Source organism: Panthera pardus, unplaced genomic scaffold (genome assembly GCF_024362965.1).
Source record: "Panthera pardus isolate Hobbes unplaced genomic scaffold, ASM2436296v1 HiC_scaffold_24, whole genome shotgun sequence".
Classification (NCBI taxonomy): Eukaryota; Metazoa; Chordata; class Mammalia; order Carnivora; family Felidae; genus Panthera; species Panthera pardus.
In genome coordinates this window covers 91,445,555-91,465,837 of record NW_026526810.1, presented here as the reverse complement: position 1 = coordinate 91,465,837, position 20,283 = coordinate 91,445,555, and the positions used below count along the sequence as shown (strand labels likewise).

At 41.1% G+C, this 20,283-nt stretch overlaps 1 protein-coding gene across 5 annotated transcripts in view; it reads right to left on the bottom strand.

The window, feature by feature from the left end:
• FRMD6 (FERM domain containing 6) overlaps positions 1-20,283 on the bottom strand; it is a 240,031-nt gene that overhangs the window by 81,019 nt on the left and 138,729 nt on the right. For 4 of the 5 annotated variants that reach the window (XM_019451823.2, XM_019451818.2, XM_019451821.2 and 1 more), the window contains exon 1: positions 425-554. The exons of the other annotated variant lie outside the window; for it this stretch is intronic. The gene's annotated coding sequence lies outside the window, so the exon portion shown is untranslated. Of the gene's footprint in view, positions 1-424; positions 555-20,283 lie in introns of those variants that run through there. 5 annotated transcript variants of the gene reach the window in all.

The window sequence follows — 20,283 nt, the reverse complement described above, 5'->3', positions numbered from 1 at the left end:
GCGCCAGAGACCACTGGGGAGCCGAGCGCGGCACCGTGAGCCCGGGGAGCAGCCCGCAGCCCCGGCCGGCCTCCCGCCCTCGCCGCAGAGGCGGCCCCGGAGCTCCGCGCCTCCCCCGCTGCCTGGCTCGGCTGCCCCGGGGCCCCGGCCTCCCGCCCCGGCGTGGGCGAGCTCTGACCCGCGGAGAGGCGACCTTCCAGCCCGGTGCCCGAAGCCCAGAGTCGAGGAAGCAAAAAGAAGGCGAAGAAAGACGCAGGGAAGACACTGCTTTGGCTAGGGCTCTCGACTCCCAGAAACCCTCCCAAAGTCCCGTCCAGCCGCCGCCGCCGCCCGGCCGGCAGGGGGCACAGTGGGTAGCCGGGGCGCGGTGGCCGGGCCAGGGGACAGACTGGGAGGCCCCCAAGCGCCGAGCTCCCGCTCATACCTCCCAGAAAGCCCGGAGCACCAGGCGTCGGACTCTTCCCAGGTCCTCGTCCCTTCCTGCCTGCGCCGCGCCAGCCCGGCTCCTCTCAGCCCCTCTGCCCCGGCAGCTTGTCGAGCGCTCCGCGTCCGCCCCGCCCCCCCGCCCACGCCTCCCGCCCCGCCCCCAGAGGCTCCGCCCCCACGCCCGCCCCGAGGTGGCGGGGGTGGCCGCCGGGCCGCGGGAGCAGAGGGCCTTGCTCGCGGCCGCACGTGGAGCGCCTGTCGGCCCCGCCCCGGACCCAACCAAGCGTCCCGCGGAGGGGTGCCGCGACACGAAGGTGGGAGCAAACGGAGGGAGCCACTCCTCTCGGGTCCTGAGGAAGGAGGAGAACCCAGAAGGGCACCGTACGTGGACCACTGCCATCTAGCCCTTACCCTCACGCGACGGATGCGGGAGGGGACACTGTCAGCTCCCCCCTTCTGGCCGAATGGCCCTCTCCGACGCTCGGCCCCGCTCCCCGGGAACCCTCCCTCCCGAGCCCAAGTCTGGGTGGGCGGGGGCGGCTGTTTGGCCTGAGCACCGTTTTACTAATTCTGAACGACGGAGTGGAGGGAGGCCACTCTAAGAGGAGGCGATCCCAGCGGAGGAGGCTTCGTGACTCCTAGCTTCCCTCCCGTCTTTCTGTCCCGCACCCACCGGCCCACCCACCACTCGGGACGCCGCGCCCTCGCGGGTTTTATCCTAGATGGTGGGGGCGCCGCCCGGAAGCCAAGCCTCCCCTGCTGAGTCTCTCCAGTTGTGAAGGTAGACACAGCCTCTATTGGCTGTGCTTTTAGTGTCCGTGACCCCTCAGAAATTTTATTTGCCCGCTCCTGGAGGTGGCTGGAGAGAGCGCCGGGTGATGCAAAGGGCCCCCGGAAGGTGTTTTTACGGAATTTTCTTGGGTCTGGGAAAGAGCTACGCCTCTTTGGTCAACCTGTGCCCACTAGGACCTGCTGCTGGGAACTGGAGCCAAGGGAGAGTCACGTCGTCCCCAGACCCCTGGTGCACAGTGCTCCCGCCTCTCGGGCTTCTGCCCTCCTAGGTCTTATGTTGATTGCTGACCCAGTGACCCCTGGCCAGTGTAGCAGTAATACCCCACAGGGCCCTTCACTAAAGGAGTAAGGCTGTGTATGTTTCTGGGTCTGACAAATGGGTGAAGAGACCAGAAGAGGAGGACCTGAGAAAGGACAATACCCAAAATCAGATTTATGCTTACAGAAGCCAACTTAAAAATTGCTCTGCTCTTTTAGTCCAAACATAAATATGTAAAGCTGGCTGTTACTGGTCGAAAGTATGCCTGTCTGTGTGCCTCGTTTGCTTGGCAAAAGAAATTCACTTTTGTGTTCATTAGGGCTGAAGCTAACTTGGAATAGTTGCCTCATTGACAGCTTTTACAATGGAGGAACTATGACACTGGAACTGAATCTTAGAAGCAGCTGTGATCTTTTTTCACAATTGATAATACATTCAGAGCTTATTTCTGATAAAGCAAAGCAGCAGTGTCTAAGGGTATTGCATTTAAAGTCATAATTCCGTTATGGAAAAAAGGACCAGAACTACATTTCAATGACTGTCTTCTAAAGTAGTTGTATTTAATTAACAGTAAAATTAAAAATTGGCTTACACTGGTTGACGACAATGTAGGCATTTAAACGTGGAGGCTCACACTTTTCTCTCACTTTTTTAGATGCATTCAGAATGAGTGCACAGTAAACACTGGTTGATAAGATCTTAAATTAATTTGATGTCTAATGAGATAATCCAGCATTTCATAAGTAAAGATAAACGAGATAAAGGAGTAATACATTACTATCTTGGAAAACAGTTCCTAAATCTGATTTCTTTTCAGGCTTTCTGCATCTTGTGGATAAAGAACAACATACTGTAGGGTACCTGGGTGGTTCAGTTGGTTAAGCGTCCGCTCTTGATTTTGGTTCAGTACATCTCACAGTTCAGGAGTTGGAGCCCTGAGCCCCATATGGGGCTCTGCTTGGGATTCTCTCTCTCTCTCCCTCTCTCTGCCCCTCCCCAACTTGCACATGTGCTCTTTCTCCCAAAAATAAATAAACTTAAAAGAAAAAAGAACAACATGTTGTTAGATTGTGAAACATTGCTGCAATATAAAGTAATTAGGTAATCCAAGGAGCAAAATATTTTAAACAGCTTTTTAAAAAACATGTTTAAGATTGGGTTTATTGTCTAGAATTAGATTGTCACAAAATTTACTGTGTGGGTATTTTTTTACTCATAATGATCATATTAATAGTGAATACCAATAAACATACATTCTTACATAATGCATTTTGTAAACTAAGTAACACTCTTAAAAACCACTTTATAGCCCCGTGAAACATAAATTTCTGAAAGGATTGCTTTGGAAAACAACACATAATCCACTCAAAATGGAGGTGGAGCTGAGAAAGGATGGGTTGTTTTAGATAGTTCTTACCACAGGACATGTTTTTTTGCACTTATTACCGTAAAGAATGCAAATTCATAGGTAAAGTTATATTTTATGGTTCTTTTTGATGTTTAGGTATGGATCTATTTTCACCAATATGATGTTTTCCTAAATATGAGACATTGCCCATCAGTGAAACATCACCTTGAGCACATCTTAAATGACAACTTTCTCCATGGCATGTAAACATTAACATAACTCCATATTTTTGCTTTTTTTTTTAGGGGGAAATTATTCATTCCATAAATTTATTGAGTACTTCCATACACCAGGCACAGGGTTAGACTCTGGGATCTGAAGGTAAAAATACTCCTGAATTTTACAGTGGTTTGAGGAAGCAGGCATGTGAGTCAGCAGTTACAATATACTTTAATGCTTGCCAGGCTAGGGATATGCAGGAGGCATAGTGGGAAGGCCTGGCCCCTTCAGGGCAGGCATCAGACCTCTGTCTGGGTGAGAAGGATGAACTGAGATGGGAAGGATGAGCAGAAGTTTGCCAAGGAACAAGTTGGTCAAGGTGGTGGTTCTCAAACTTGGAAGTACCCTGAATCACCTGGGGACCTTCAAAAACTGTGTCCCAGGTATGTGAGTTAATTGGTCTGAGATGTAGCCTGGGGTTGGGAATGTTTTTTAAATCCCCAGATTATTTTAAGTGGAGACACATGTGGATATGGTATCCCAGGTAGAGGGCACAAGAGTGAGCACGTGTACTGGGGTGTGAGTTTAAAGCATGATGGCCATAGCCTCATTTTATAATTCAAGAGGCTTAAGCTTTGGTGGCTGATATTTACACATTTTTGGTATAAAGAATACAATTACATAGAAGGGAAAGAGCCGTAAACTGCTATAATTCACACCCCTTTACAAGTATCTTCCAAACACTGGAATAGTATTTTGAGAATTAAGATCATTCAGAATATTAAAAGACAAAAAAATTAGTTCTTTTTAATCCTTTCTATACAATTCAGGGTTATTTGGGACTCAGAGTATGTTTTAATGCTGAAATATAAGTTCTAGTCAGAGAAAGAAGTCGGTCATTTGACATACTGGCTTTTAAAGAAGACCTTCCCCAAGTTAAATACTGTTCATCATTCTGGATGAAGGTCATAATACGGAAATTAGGTTCATTTTTCTTTTTGGTAATTGCTGAAGTGCAATTTAAAAAGCAAAACAAAATGCATTTGAAAGCATTCAAAATACATTTAAAGTCCTACTCTGAGGTCTTAAATCTCCACTTAGTTAATGTATATTACTTTGAGAGACAAACTAATCACATATGGAAACTTAACAGTGCAGTGATATAGTTTTGGTTTTCACTGCCTAACATTTAAAATGCTCTTTTTATTATTCTCATTGGTATATCACTATATTCTGCAAAACAAAAACACCAAAAGATTTTAAGGGGTGCCTGGGTGGCTCAGTTGGTTAAGCCTCTGACATTGGCTCGGGTCATGATCTCACAGTACGTGGGTTCAAGCCCCACATTGGGCTCTGTGCTGATAGCTCAGAGCCTGGAGCCTGCTTCCGATTCTGTGTCTCCCTCTTTCTCTGCCCCTCCCCTCTCATGCTCTGTCTCTCTCTGTCTCTCAAAAATAAACATTGAAAAAAAATTTTAATAAAAAAAAAGATTTTAATACTCAGGAAACTTGCTTATCAGTTATTTAATCCAGCTGTCTCATTAGTATGCACCAGGAGCCCCTAACCAGGAATGCAAATAATTATTTTGCAGAGGTAGCACAGCATAGCAATATATTAGCATGCATAACATATTATGTAGCAATCTAACACAGATGTACCTTTCCCCAATTTGGAGACACAAAGTTACAAAAATTAAATTAATTGATTCTGCTCTTTTGGCCATCAAATTTTGAGAAAATATTAAAAACAGGATAACTTAGGGGCGCCTGGGTGGCTCAGTCGGTTGAATGTCCGACTTCAGCTCAGGTCATGATCTTACTGCTCGTGAATTTAAGCTTCACTTGGGGCTCTGTGCTGACAGCTCGGAACCTGGAGCCTGCTGCAGATTCTGTCTCCCTCTCTCTCTGCCCCTCCCCTGCTCACACACACTCTCTCTCTCTCAACAATAAATAAACATTAAAAAAAATTTTTTTAATAGGATAAATTAATTATCCTAGTATAAAGTTTGGTTTTAATGCAACATGTAAAACTCTACAGGAGACATATTCAAAGAGCTACTTTTCTTTCCATTCTTTTAAGGCTCTAGTTTTGCCAAAACATCACATTACTATTCCTTGAGGGCTTACATACTTGAACACTCCAGACAAAAGATTTGATAAGACTGGGAGGGTCAAGCCAGGCCCTTCACTCTTGAGAAGTGGGGCAGTGAAGGTGTTAGCTGCACAAGGTAGGATAACTGAGTACTGAGGTCTTGGAGGTGAAAGGCATAATGGCAGAGAGGCCATGCTTTTTTGGGGGATACTGTTGTGAATTAAAATAGAGTGAGGAATTAAGTGTGCGCATAGCATTTCTGCTTTTGCATGGGGCTTCACATTCCAGAGAAGATTGAGGACAAGTACAGAAAAATGTCTAGTAGAAGGGACGAGACAAGGGGTAGACTCCCTGTAGGATAAAGCTTCCTGATGTATACCATTTGTGTTTATACAACAGGCCTCAATGTCCCAGAGCAGTTTTTTGGCTCTGATTCCTTGATTACTCTCTGAAAAGCTGAAAGAAAACATTCCTACCCCCAGAGATGAAGGCGACTCCCTCCATTCCCCACTGGGGGAGACAGATGGGAAAGGAAAGGAAGTAGGACCAGTTACTCCAAGTTAGGCCTCAGGCACACTCTGATTATCTTTATCTGAGATAATATTCCTGGAAGAGTCACTTTCAAACACAAATGACACCATTACAGATGTCACTGAAATTCTTTTCAGTATTTTATGACGTCTTATCAATTTGTGCCAGAGACACACGGAACTAGAACAGGAGATGTGAATATCCATCTTCAGGAACACAGGCTTACAGCCTAGCTGACACTGGTTTTCTTGAGAATACCCACAAAAGCTTCATTTATGAAGAGGATTCGTGAAATGTATCTATTTGGTTTTAATTCGGTTACCTTGAGTCATATTTGAAGCACAACAAACGTGCCCTTAAGCTTCTTTTTAGTTCCTTGAAAAGGAAGGATGAACAAAAATACAAGTAAGAAATGCTGGTTCTGGAATCCCACGGGAAGCTCACTGACACTAACGGCCTCTGTTGGCGGGGCCTCCAAGGAACACCCTATCCATCTGTGGTGGCTGGGATTTTGGTTATAACACAAAGTCCTGATCCGCTGGCTACATTACCCAGTTGTACGCAAGGGAAAAAACATTTATGAACACCCGCATTAGATCCCTGTTTTCCTCTCACCTGATCCTAGATGAGAAACAAAATCTACATTCGCTCTTGTTTGGATTGGCTATGGAACCAAATGCCAAAAAAAAATCTTAAGGAATTCTTCCATAGGCAAGGCAGTGGTTATGTTTTTCTTTTACAAGAGTAGGCTAATGTATCATTCAATTAGCCTAAACAGAATTCTTATGCTTTAGTTCTTTGAAGAAAGAACACTGGTAATTAGGCATGGAGTTTGAATTAGAAACCGAGGATTGTAAGATTGTTCTCAAATGGCCTCAGATTCCAATGTTTAGTTTTGACAGGCCTGGAGAAGAAAGTGCTGGGTGATAGCATTCTTAACTAGATCTAGCTTGGAAGGTAAGACTCTTGGGGTGGAGGGGTAGGGCCAGTCCTTAAACATGCTTTTCTTTAAAAACTTGATTATGTATTTATAATTCATCTGTGTGAGTTCTTGAGCAGAAAAATAGAATCAGCAAATCAGTGATTTTCCATTCTGCCCATAGTTCTGTATTAGATAATAATTTTTGTCCTTTACACCCCAATTTCTTAAGAGATAATGGGATATATACTTAATATATTATTTTATGTATATATAGACCTCATATTATATATGCATCAATATATTTTATCACATCACTTACTTTTTTCATAGCACTTTGCTCATTATCTGAAATTATTTATAAATATGTTCACTTGTTTGTCCATGTCTCTCCCTTTAGAATTTAAGCTTCATCCGAACATAGACCTAATCTCACTAACCGCTGTGGCCCCGGCATCTAGAACAGCGTCTGGAGTATATCTCTTGATATTCCTTAATGGGTATTTTATTTCTGTTTGCACCTTTCCCTCTATCTTTAACTACTCAGACTACAGACTTTTGAAAGCGTAAGAAGAACATGAGAGGGATCTTACTAGAGCAGTGAATTATCGAATTCCTTGCCAGCAAAGCATTTTGATGAGATACCCTTGGGAACAGAGTGGTTTGAGTTGAGCAAGGGAAAAAGAAGTGGCCTTGCTTCCATTCGGTCAATGTCCTCACCTCCACGTGAAGGTATCCTAGTGTCGTCTGGAGCTGCTCTATCTCTAACATATGAAGCTGCTCTGTCCACCACGTCCTGCCCTTCCACCCCTCCCACCAGAGCTGTTGTTTGGCTTGAGACTTCCAGTCACCAAAAACCCTCCTAGTTCTTCCCGTTTATTGGCCGTTTTTGGCCTCTCTTCTTTTATTTTGAATTTAGTGCCTAGGCTCACCATTTTGACTTTATTTTCCCCCGTAGTCTATGCCCCATATCTCCTTGACCTTCTACTACAGCTTTCTTAACAGCCCTAACAGGTCAACTCAGTCGCCCATTTTCTTGCATTTTGCTTTAAAGTCACCAAGGAAGACTACAGAAAATAATGAATGCGTTGATCAGTCACATCACCAAGACAATGGTTGTAGCAGTGGAGCACTTAACACAGATTCTTATGTCTCTCTTCAGGTCCCTCATCCCAGTCCAAAAAAACCCTGCTGCTGTGAAGGCTCAGCCTAGCACGTCTCTCATGGTCACTGGTCTGAAAGGTTTATAAGTATTACCTTGTTGAATCCTTACAACAGCCCTTGGAGGGAGGCACTGTCATTATCCCTGGTTTACAGATGCCTAAGATCTTCAAGAAAGTAGGTGCTGGATCTGAAACTCAGGAAATCTGTCTCTAAGCTCACACTCTCTCCCTAAACTGTCTTGTCAGTGACTTTTTGTCAGCGATTTAGGAAGGTTTGGAAAACTAACCCTTGGCCATTACTGACTGATTGACTATTTGCACTTTAACTGAAATTATTCCCACCAAAGTTACCTCAGACTGGTACCTGTGGTTTAAGCCTTATAATCTATGATTGTGAAAAGAAAGACACAATCTGATTAAAGGAATTTCAGCATTTGTAAGGGGCGGGGGAGATATTTGTAAAACAAGGCACTTTTTAAACCCATATTTTGCAACTTTTAATCTAGTAGTTCTCTGGGCACCTGGGTGGCTCAGTTGGTTGAGCATCCGACTCTTGATTTCAGTTCAGGTCATGATCCCAGGGTCGTGGGATCAAGCCCTGTGTTGGGCTCCACGCTAAGCATGGAGCCTGCTTAAGATGTTCCCTCTCTCTCTCTCTCTCTCTCTCTCTCTTTCCCTGCCCCCTTCCCCACTCCCTCTCTCTCTAAAATAAATTTTTAAAAAATCTAGTAGTTCTCAACTAGAGGGTGATTTTTCCCCAGAAGAACATTTGGCAGTGTCTGGAGATGTTTCTGGTTGTCCCAAGTCAGGGTTGGGGGTAAGTGGGTCATTGCTACCAGCGTCTAGTAGATAGAGGCTAGGGATGCCACTAAGCATCCTACAACACAGGCACCTCAAAACAAAGAATTAATTGCTCCTAGTTGATAACCATGGGTCTAAACTTGACCGGAACATTTAGCTGCCCTGTAAGTTGGGTTGAAGGAAGGGTCCCTTTGGGGATTCTGGCTAAGCCTGCTGAAGGTCTGTCGAAGAGTGACTAGAGATGAAGAATCATTTGGAACCTACAGAGTAAGTTGTTTGGGCTGAGTTTCCCTGTCTGCTCTTCCCCAAACTTTACCTGAGTCTTTCTCTTAGCTCCAAGACACTTCATGCACATTTTATGATGTCTTGCATCACCTATCTTAGTGTATGGGGACTTGGAGAGGGAAAAGTAAGTCGGATAATCCCTGTATCTGACAAAAGCATTTTTTTACATTAGCGAAATTTCTACCTCTGGCTATAAAATTACCAATGTGGTAGAACACCATGCTCTTTGTCAACAGAGGTATAGCAAGATTTATCTCAATCCAAATTAAACAATAGGCCAAAGAAGAAAAAAGCTGGAAACACTAAAGCTTTTCACTGACATCAGTGAAGAATCAACTTTTGAGCAATTTTAGTCTTACGGATATTATTAATAAAGTATAAAGTTTATAATTTAACTAGACCTGACTAGTTATTAGCTCTTATAGTGAATAATAACTGTAATTGCTTAAATAATTCACGAAATTTTATTTTTAAGTAGTATACATGCATATGATAGAATAAACAAATCTTTTGAACAAATAGCCACTGCCAAATATATAGAAATAAACTTTGAAAGGATCATTAGGGCTATCAATTACTTGCAGGAATCATATTCATCACATTTATATTGACTAAAGCCATTTCCTAACCCTATACTTCCATTATTCTTCATATTACTAGCATTTATAATAAAGGATATATGTATGTATTCAAATATATTCAAATTTCATGAAAGCAAACCCAAGAATAGCTATAAGAAGTATATTGTTAATCACCATTTTCAAATATTACCTGATTTCCACTTAGACTTATTAGCTGATTTCTTTTATATAGTCATTTGCAAACCTATAAATGTATCAGAACCATTTAAGAGCCAATGGCAAGGTTGGGAATCTCAATATAGTGGCAACAAACTCTTCAAATCATTCCTACACCCATTTGTGACCATATGTGTAGTTGCACTGTTAATGCTTATACTAAAGTAAGATTTAAATGAAGAGGCCAGATTAAAGATACTTTAGAAATATTTAATTTGACGCCCCAAAATGCTTTAGGTACTGTAACTCCACCATCCCCTTCCAATGAATAAAACTAGGTGGGAGGGGAGGTGGAGGGAAAATGTGTTAAGATGTGATTAGTAATATTTTATCACAATAAGGACGGTGACATCAGTGCAACCCATTCAACTTAGGGAAGAGTTGCCTATTTTTGATTCTTTGTGATGTAAATGGAGTTATTAAAACTATGATTTTTAATTCGGTCAATAAGAAGCCATTCAGCTAAAGATAAAACAATGGAGACTACCAGTCTTACTGAGTAACATAATTGCATCTAGTCCCCAGAAACTTCCACATCAATCTAATAGTGTATAAATGAATCGGAGTCTTAATTAACGTTTCCATAAATACGCTGAAGGGCAGCTCTGAGAAAATGGAATAGAGACTGAAGAGAATATGTAAGTAACCCAATTTCTACTTCTTCCCATTTCACAGCTTTGCTCTTCTGATGCTGCCTAATAAACACATATATATTTCATCCCCACGGCACTGACTCACTCAGGACTTTGGAAGGTGACACCTCATTGATAAATTCAAAGTTGCGTGGATAGATACTATTTTGTTCTATGAATGACAAGTAACTTCAGAAGAGTAGTTTCCAGGAATACAATGCATTTAAAATAATGACAGGTGATTGTTTATTGATCATTTACTGTGGTTTAGGTACTATGCCAAATGTTTTAAGTTTACTATCATAACAGCCACCCTATGAGATAGATACCATCACAATTCCTATTTTACAAATAAGGAAACTAGGGCACAAATTTAAATAGCCCACTAGTATTGGAGTTTCTAAAAAATTTTTGTAAAAAACAAAATAGAAAAAGTCACATGAAAATAATGGAAATGCCCAGATTTGATATATTTTTTAAGTTTATTTATTTTGAGAGACAGAGAGGGAGAGAGAGAATCCCAAGCAGGCTCCACACTGTCAGTGCAGAGTCCGATGCAGGGCTCAAATTCAAACTGTGAGATCATGACCTGAGCCGAAACCAAGAGGCAGACGCTTAACTGACTTGAGCCATCCAAGTGCTCCTGATAAAATTTTTAAAATCTAACACCAAGGTGTCCACTTTCTAAGCAGAGTGACTTCCAGACAGCAAGCTATGGTATTAGAAAATGTGCAGAAGTACCCACGATATGGACCCACTCAAACTGTATGTGGGACAGGAAGGGCTGGGAACAAAAATTCTCAGCCCTGTTTTCAGTGGGTAGAATTACATGAGGTCATTTGGCAAGAAGGCACCCAGAGGGCAGTGCTTGATGATACCTTTCCACTCTACCAGCTGTAAATTGGCCTGTGTTTTAAATTGATCAGACTAAAGGAATGATGACCAAGGCTCTCAGGTAAGTAACTACACCCCTCTGCATTCATCTGCAACTCCACTTTTTCCTTTCAAGGTTCCAGTGACTTCATTTGAGCCACACCACTACATAAAGGAGAGAGGTGGACAGTTCAGGGGAACGTTTGAGGAGCCAACTGGCAGTCCCTAGAATCACCTCTGCCCTTAGTCTCCATGATTTTAGCATTGCTAGAGCCAGGTTGTAAAATCTAGCATGCGACATGAGCCTCCTAGGTCAGCTGTGGCTCCCAGAACAGTGGCTGTCAACCCTGAGCCTCCAGGAGGAATTCAAACAATGCAAAACCACCCACAGCTGGAGGCTCCCAGTCTGAATGAGGTGGTAGAGACCAAATTACCGTTCCCACTGGCACCGAGGCTTGGGCACCATGCTATCCTGTCTCATTCGACTCATTATCCATAGAAAGAACTTGGCAAATTTTTTTATTTCTTAAATCAAAGATTTCCCTACTACTCTTCGCAACTTGGAGAACTCTTGAAGAAAATGTCCTTGAGTTTCAAGAAAAGCCACCCATCAAAATCTTTTGGGGATTTAGGGAGAGATGACTTAAATTGGGATGATTTTTAGAAACTGTTTTAGGGTGGGGCACCTGGGTGGCTTACTCGGTTAAGCATCTGACTTTGGTTCGGGTCATAATCTGTTGGTTTGGGAGTTTGAGCCTCGCATCGGGCTCTGTGCTGACAGCCCGGAGCCTGGAGTCTGCTTCAGATTCTGGGTCTCCCTCTCTTTCTGCCCCTCCCCTGCTCATGCTGTCTCTGTTTCTCAAAAACAAAGAAGCATTTAAAAAAACATTAAAAACTGTTTTAGGTGGAGGGTGCCTGGGTGGCTCAGTTGACTGAGCTTCTGACTTTTGATTTGCGCTCAGGTCCCAATCTCATGGGCTGTGAATTCTATCTCCACATCAGTTTCTGCACTGACAGCGTGGAACCTGCTTGTGATTCTCCCTGACCTTCTCTGTCTGCCCCTCCCCTGCTCATGTGTGCATGTGCTCGAGCTCTCTCAAATACATAAACATTAAAAAAAAAAAAAAAACTTTTAGGTGGGTAAAGGGATGGGTAAAACAGGTGATGGGGATTAAAGCGTGCACTTGCTGTGATCAGCCCTGGGTGATGTATGGAAGTCCTGGATCACTAGGTTGTACATGTGAAACTGATATTACAGTATCATTGACTGTATTCCTTGGGCCTTGCCTTTTATTTTCGTGACTTATTCACGAACTGGAAGCCTGCATCTCCCTCTCCCCTTCACCCATTTTGCCAACTCTCCAGCCCCTTCTCTCCCTCTGGCAACCATCGGTTCTCTGTATTTATAGGTCTGGTTCTGCTTTTTGTTTATTCATTTATTTGGGGGTTTTTTTGTTTGTTTTGTTTTATTTTGTTTTCGATTCCAAATCGAAATATGAGTGGAATCATATGATATTTGCCTTTCTCAGTCTGACTTACTTCACTTAGCATAATACCCTCTAGGTTCGTTTTTAGATACATCAAGCGTTGCAATTGTGTGCAGGCAGGATAAAATGTTGTTGCTAATTGTACTGGTCTGCGGTGCTGATAACATGCCATTTGCTTTATGTCAGTTTTTCCCCCCAGCAACTATTTCTAGCCAATGGTATCACTTTTATGTGTAATGCTTCCAAAAATTAAAAATAAAAATTTGCAAAAGTATGTTCCTAAAGTTAGGGAATTACACATATATTTAACATCATTCATTTGCATACTAAATGGGGACACATCAATTATAGAGTAAAATTAGTTTTTAAAGATCTTTCACTTAATGGTTGCTATATAAAATGCTTATTCTTCTCCTTAAATAGGAAGCACATCCATACAAATAAAGTCCCCTGCCAGTTATCTTAAAGAAAAACAAAACTTTATTTTTTAAATGTAAAAGACACCTGCTCTTCCACGTAAAATGTGTAATGCAGGTGAGAAGGTGGTTCAGAATGAAGCTGGCCTTTTCTTCCCTATGGTTGCTTCTGTCTTGCCTTGGTCAGCCCCCTGGGTGGGGGCAGTCTCTCCTACCCCTCTGGGCCTCCCTCTCCGGGTGCAGAATCAGGACAGAAGAACAGCTACTCCATGGCCTTTGGGAAATGATCACTGTACCTTGTAATAATGACAGTCCTTTTGGAGGTCACCTCCCACATCATGGCCTTTTTCCTCTAGATTTGATCTTCAAATTGGACTTCACATATAAAAAAGTGGCATTTGAATAGCATTTCGCAGTTTTTAAACCACAAAGCATCTCATTTGCCTCTTGGCAACAGTACAGGGACTTGAGGACCATCTTCAACACAGGTCAGCATTTCACAAGGCTGCTTCTCCATAGCTGCCCAGAATGGGCCAACAGCACATAGCCAGACAGGGAAATGGTCAACTATAGGCAAATATGACAAATTGACTAAAGCAATTCAATTAGCTGTGGAGAGGCCTAGGACTGCAGGGTAGGGGTGGGCAGGAGCAGGCAAGCAAGGCCCTCCCACCCCCCCCCACCCCCCCCCCCCCCCGCCGCCTTCCTCGTTTATTCTGCAGATGTGAGCATAAACAGGTCAGAGTGAAGAGACAGGTACACAGCAAATGTTTTACTGTGTTCTTTAGTAGGGAAAACAATGTTTTCCCAGATAAAGGATATTTGGAAAAGACCAGTTGTAGCTGCTTTATTGGGTGATTACTACATGTCAGGCGCTCTCCTAAGTGCTTTTGTTTTGTTTTGTTTTCATTTAATTCTTATGCCTCCCACAAGCCTGTGAAGTAGGTAGCATTATTATTATTATTTTTTTTTTTGTAATCACTTTAAAAAGATGAGGTAACTGGGTCATGGAGAAGTCCCTTGTCCTAAGAGCTATTTTCCCCCCAGCTTTATTGAGATATAATTGACATATAACATTGATGATTTGATATACACATAAATAGCAAAATGATTACCACAATAAGATTAGTTAACACATCTATCCTTATCTAAGTTCTAAATCCAGGATTCAAACCCAGACAATCTGACTACAGAGAATATGTTCTTAACAGCTGGATATGCTGCCTTCTGATAAAATTTACTTCAAATATTAAAAGAAATGAGAGCATGTTAAACGGTTTCCTAAATATACTCGTTTAAAACATGAACAACAAAGAGCCTTTACTTATATGTGAAAGTTTTTTCTGGCCAGTACCTGGGCTCATATAATTCAGAACGGTGCTGAGTCTGTGCACAGGGCTATGCCAGCCTCTGTCTACTTCATATTGGAAAAGATAGGAAGCTTAACACAAGGCACTGGTCAGCAGCCTCTGGGAGAAGAATGATTAAAAAAAAAAAAAAAAGAATTTTAGAGCTGGAAGGAAACCTAGATAATTTAATCTCACCTTTTCATTTTATAACTCAGCAAGCTAAAGCTCAGATTAAGTGGCTTTACCCAGGGTACGAACAGCTAAATAGTAGCAAAGCCAGGATTCCAACCCAGGCTTTCTGTCTGCATTCTCTGTTACTCTAAGGTGCCTCCAAATTTGTGAGAGAGAATTTTCCATTTCCTTTTCAAATGTTTTAAGGAACGTCAAAAGCTAATAGCCATGTATTTAAGTAAATTTATCTGAATTTATTTTTGCCTCTATTATATACATTGGTAAATGGAAATGTATTTGGATTTCCCAAGGGTACTTGAATTTCATGAGTTTTACATTTCCTACAAAGGGGCCAGGCTCAGCAATTTAATTTTCATGGGCTAAGAGCTCTGATTAAAGCCTTTACCTTGACAAATAATTGGTTTTGAGAATAGGGGATAGAGCTAATTCAGAGATATGATAAGCATTCATTCATTTACTCAGACATGTATTACATGCCTATTATGTTTTAGGCACTGTGCTAGGTATAGCTCATACAAATATAATTATGACATAGTTCTTTCCCTTTAGGTATATGTTTTCACCTTGTTTCCTACTAGCAAAGGATCTGATATATTCTTGATGTTCTCAAATGAGGCTGATGTCTCCCAAGGTATATGAAGAGTATTAATTGTGGTATACACCACGATCATTACCATGATTTTTGATGGTGAGAGACAAGCATTTTCAAAAACTAGTTATATGTTCATTTCAATGTATTTTAGAAAAACCAAAACAGCTCAAAACCCATATTTAATAGATGTTATGGCTTAGGACATGGCTAATTACGCTCATGATCCATTTTATACAGACCATATGAACTACGGGTATGAAGCTCAGGCATGTTCCATAAACCCTCTTCCATAACATTTCCAAAGTATGAAAATACGGATTTTTTAAAGTTTATTTATTTATTTTGAGAGAGAGAGAGAGTGCACATGAGTGCCTGAGCACGCACGCAAGCAGGTGAAGGGCAGAGAGAGGGAGAGAGAGAAACCCAAACAGGCTCCGTGCTGACATGGGGCTCAATCTCACCAACTGTGAGATCATGACCTGAGACTAAATTAAGAATCAGACACTTAACTGACTAAGGCACCCAGGCACCCTGACAATATGGATTTTTGAAAGTACAGATGATATGGAGGCACCTGGGTGGCTTAGTCAGTTAAGTGTCTGACTTTGGCTCAGGTCATGAACTCAAGCCTCGTGAGTTCGAGCCCCGCCTCAGGCTCTGTGCTGACATCTCAGAACCTGGAGCCTGCTTCTGATTCTGTGTGTGTCTCTCTCTCTGCCCCTCCCCTGCTCATGCTCTGTCTCTCCTTCAAAAATAAATAAAAAATATTTTTTTTAAAGTGCAGATGATATGGATTAATAGCATAGATTCTGCATGTACTAAATTTCTGTGTTCATCACTGCATTTTTTTTAAGAAGATGTATCAAATTGTGACTTCTGAAGTTGACTCATTTAATATGTGAAGTATAATATGTAACTTTATTAGGTTAATTATGCATAATGCCATTCTCTAAGCAACTTAGTTTTAGCTACACATATTAGAATTGATTAGTTATTATTATTTATATTGTTTGCTTTTATATGTTTGACTTATGAAATGTAACATTACTTTTGATTATAATTTTATGGTTACCTTATAATTATGACAAGTTTTTCACTTTTTCATTCTTAATTCAACTATGTGTTTGCATTACAAACAGTAAACATCAAAGCTAATTAGTAAAAACAAGCCACATTACACTTACTTGTTTAATGAGATGGTTGAGCTTTTAGTTAGCATCTGTAGCTTTAACCTGCATATCTGCACAACAGGCTTTTTGCTATATTAAAACTCTCTCATACGCCTACATCACTGCTTTGTAAGCTCTTAAAAAACAACATACCAGGCCATGAATGACTAGGCGAGGTGTAAAGGCTATAGCATTCCAGAGGAAGCTAGCATCTCAGCCTTCGTCACTAAAAACCGCTGATAGTAGGATTGTTAAAAAGAGCGACTGACAGAGAAGAGGAGGGAAACAACAGAGGACTCTTAGGACCAGTCTCCAGAGAGTCTGATTTCATAGATTGGGACTGACTGATTATTCTGCATTAAAAAAAAAAAAAACTCATCAACACCAAAATATTCAAACCTACAGAAAAATATTGTATAAAATCCTCACCTGTCCCATTACTCAGATTGAAGTTATTAATATTTTGCCAAATTTGCTTCATCTATTTTTTAAAGGATTTTACAGCAAATCCTTAGCATCCTAACATTTCATACAAAACACTTGAGTATGCATCCTTAAAAACTGGCATTTTGTTTATAACCAGATACCATTATCATACCTAACAAAATTAATAATTCCTTAGCCTTCAAGCTTTCTATGTATCCCCAAAATGTCTTCTTATAGTTGGTCTGTTGAAATCCAGATCTAAATAAGTGCCATGCATTGCATTTCATTATTATATGAGTTAGGGTTTTTTTTTTAAGTTTATTTATTTATTTTGAGAGAGAGAGAGAGAAAGAGAAAGTGCTTGTGTAAGTGGGGGAGGGGCAGAGAGAGGGAGAGAGAGAGATAATTCCAAGTGGGCTCTACATTGTTAGTGGGGGGCTTGACGTCATGAACTGCGAGATCATGATCTAAGCCAAAGTCAGATACGTAACCAACTTTGCCACCCAGGCACCCCTAGTTTGTTTTTTCAATGAAAAATTCCCGTTTCACATGAAACTACCATTAAGCAGTGCTCAGTCAGGTTGGCCCTTTAGGCTTTTACAAGAAAATTCAGATTTAGAAAGGTCATAGATTTCATTTCTCCTTTAACATATTTCTACGCTCTATGGGTTTACCAGTCAGGGTCCTTTTATGGGCGATATGAGATGGAATGTGGGTGAAATGGAAAGAGGTTCCCGCGTGTGTGAACTTTGAATAGACAAGAAACCGTACTCCTAAAGCAATTGCAAATTTCCCGTCTTTCCCCAAAATGTTTTACAAAATGTTCCCGTGATTAAGTTTTTCTTCTCAGCGTATAAACTTGAGGAATCACCATGTTGTACACTTGAAAGTAATATAACATTGTGTGTCAACTACACTTAAAAAAAAGGTTTTCTTTTCAATTCAAGCAGTTCAGGAAATACTCTGTGCAACATGCCCCTCTTGGAGGCTCATAATGTGCATTTAACATATTAAAGGCTCTTTGGTATTACACAAATTTTACTCCGTGTTTCCCAAACTTATCTGATTATGGAGTCGGGTCTCTTTTCCCCACAGATCCCCTATTAACATCTTTTGGAACATAGTTTGAGAAGTGCACTGATCTTTGCTACAATTATTACTGTTTTGATTAGGTACACCAATAACCATCTGTTCTGGCAGAGCACTTTGATAATCACATTTGTTAGTTTTCCTCTCACTCTTAGATCCTGTGGTGTAAAGTGGAATTTTTAATCCCACTGAAAGATAAGTGCTATTGAGTACATGATATGAGCCCAGTAACAAAATGCTGCCAGTTAGGCTTTAACTTAAAGCCTTAAAATTTGAAGAACTTAATTGGTAAAAATTAAAATAATCCCCAATTACCTGTGTTGGCTGTCGCTAGAGAAAAAGTAATTTCAGAATGTATCACTCATATTCTCATCTCCCATCCCCTGTCCCTTTTACCACATTTCTAACCCTTGCCTGAACAACCTCTAACTTGGTGCTCTAAGGAATAGAAGAACTTCAGGAAATAGCGACATTTCCGTTGAAACTAGGCATCATAGGGGCGCCTGGGTGGCTTGGTCGGTTAAGCGTCCGACTTCGGCTCAGGTCATGATCTCACGGTCCGTGAGTTCGAGCCCCGCGTCGGGCTCTGTGCTGACAGCTCAGAGCCTGGAGACTGTTTCAGATTCTGTGTCTCCCTCTCTCTCTGCCCCTCCCCTGTTCATGCTCTGTCTCTGTCTCAAAAATAAATAAACGTTAAAAAAAAAATTAAAAAAAAAAAGAAACTAGGCATCATAAAGATGAGTTCTCACTTTTTCCTTCATGGTGATCACATAAACATATATGAAAAACAAATGAAGTAAGAAACACATAAATCAAATATTCCTAAAGACAAAGATTAAGGAGGCCTCCACTCTGAAATCTGTAAATGTATGTTTTTGTTTTCTTGAGAGAGAGAGAGTTCCTCCAAGCACCCTGTAGCATCTTCTAACTGCTCCTCTCCATCTATACACTGCTGTGACCGCCACCATGCAGGGATGCCAGGTGGTGGTGGGTGGCAATGACATCAGTAAAGATTCCACTCACCCGAGGGAAGCAGAACTATTACTCAAAAAATGTACCAGTTTAATTCTGGAACTTCTTAGTTCCTCACTCTGGGTGGTAAAAATGTCTCTGTGGATTTTTGCTGCACTATCTGGGCAAGTACTTGGGGTGAACAATCTTTTCTCAGCTGGGGGAAAAATCAAAATGCCGATTCAATAAACAAGAACACCATTTCTCCCCATTCCTCCTGAAGCTGTGAGATTGATTCCTCCTCCCCAAGGTTTGAACTTTGTGTGTGTGTGTGTGTGTGTGTGTGTGTGTGTGTGTGTATATATATAATATATATAATATATATATATATATATATATATATATAATATATATATAATATATATATATTATATATATGGCACATATATATTATATATATATTATATATATATATTATATATAATATATATATATATATTATATATAATATATATATGGCACCCAACTACAGAAATAAGGAAATAAGGCCTGGACCACAAGATAATTATTGGCTGTACAATGTAGTTATAATAATTGACCACTGTAAATCTCATTGTTATATTTTCTCATTAGTTAGCATTTACATTAACTTTTCCCCCTGCTCATCAGAATTTTCATCCTTTGTTTTTTTCCTCTCAGTTGGCACAGTGAAATAAAATTGGATTCCAACTAGGTGACCTGGGCTTAAAACCCAGCTTCACTTACTAAGTGTGTGTCCTTATGCTATTTACCTAACCTCTCTTCACCTGTGGAATGGTGATTGTAAAATTACCTCAAGGATTATGAGAATTTCACCATATGAAAAATATGAAAATGCTCATCTCATATCCAGTATGTGGGCAATTGGCAGATGTTGAGCTCTTTGCTTTCTTTTCTTTTCCTCTGCTTGCATTATTTATCACTCGATCCCATCATTTCAGGAAGAAAATCAAGAATACATGACTTCCCTGAATGTGTGGGCTTTTCTTTGACATGATACCAGGATATAGCACCATGAAAGGCTTATCCTAAAGGGATCTGCTTCAATTTGTCGGAGCAGATGAGAATCTATTGGAGAATCAGCTGTCCAGGTAGCTGGAGGAAGAATACAGGTGAGCACGGAGCCTCTACTCCTGCCCACATCAAGTACTAGGTTTTTGCTTTTGTTTTTAACTTATTCTAATTGGCCAAAACAAGTAATGGAAACTAAGCATTCCTTTTCTGCTTGTATAGACATCAAAGGGCCTGTTTCGAGTTGTAAGGAGACTCTGGTCCATGAGGAATGTTTGTGATGCTACTGTATGAGCATAATTGAAGTGACTGACAATAGCAAGTGTTGACAAGGATGTGGAGAAACCGGAATCCTCTTATGTTGCCCACAGGTGGGTAAAATATATTTTTCAGTTTGAAAAATAATTTGGTGGTTTCTTAAGAAGT